General features: G+C 36.7%; 1 non-coding gene across 1 annotated transcript; it reads right to left on the reverse strand.

The window, feature by feature from the left end:
- Window positions 1-249: 249 nt before the first annotated feature.
- LOC131156843 (small nucleolar RNA R71) lies at window positions 250-355 on the reverse strand. Its single transcript, XR_009137112.1, has one exon. It is a non-coding gene; the product is annotated as a small nucleolar RNA R71 (small nucleolar RNA).
- Window positions 356-771: the final 416 nt, after the last annotated feature.

The following is a 771-nucleotide window of genomic DNA, read 5'->3' on the forward strand; positions in this document are numbered from 1 at the left end:
ACTTTTATCATCTCAATGTTGCCCAACTTTCATGGGAATTTTACAGAAAATTCTTATCAGCATCTAGATGAGTTCTTGGAATTTTTCTTAATTTTAGTGATGATGCTCTCCGCCTTAGGCTCTTTCCATTCTCTTTGAAGGATAAAGCCAAATATTGGTTGACATTCTTAGAGTCGAACTCGGTAGCTAACTGGACTACCATATAACACGAATTCCTAAAGAAGTACTTCCTAATTGGGAAGACTAACCAGCTTCGGAGAGCCATCATGAGTTTTTCACAGATGGATGGGGAACCTCTCTTTGAGACATGGGAGCAATTTAGAGACCTCCTCCGTAAATGTCCACATCATCAAGTCCTCAAGTTGTAATTAGTGCAAACCTTTTACGAAGGGTTAGCTGAGAGAGATAGGTCAATGGTTGATGCATCATGTGGTGGTACTTTCCTCATGATTACGCGTCAAAACTGCGTAATTGAGCATCTTAACTCGAACTTTACGGTTTAAATTTTTAATTAAATATCCAAAATTATCCAATATTTTAATAAAGTGCCAAAATCATCATTCTTGAACTTTATTGCACTATTTATGAAGTTTTGGTAATTTTTTGTTGTAGGAAAAATCTCGAAAACCAAAACCGACACCTGTTCATATTTCGTGCATAACTTTTCCGTCTGAGTTGCGATCGAGACAATTCAAATTTTTAGAGAAAAAGGAAAGGATTATCTACAACGTTTGTGTTTTGAGTTTTGTGAGAAACGGGCTCCAGAAGAGT

The sequence above is a fragment of the Malania oleifera genome, chromosome 5, assembly GCF_029873635.1.
Source record: "Malania oleifera isolate guangnan ecotype guangnan chromosome 5, ASM2987363v1, whole genome shotgun sequence".
In the NCBI taxonomy this organism is placed as follows: domain Eukaryota; kingdom Viridiplantae; phylum Streptophyta; class Magnoliopsida; order Santalales; family Ximeniaceae; genus Malania; species Malania oleifera.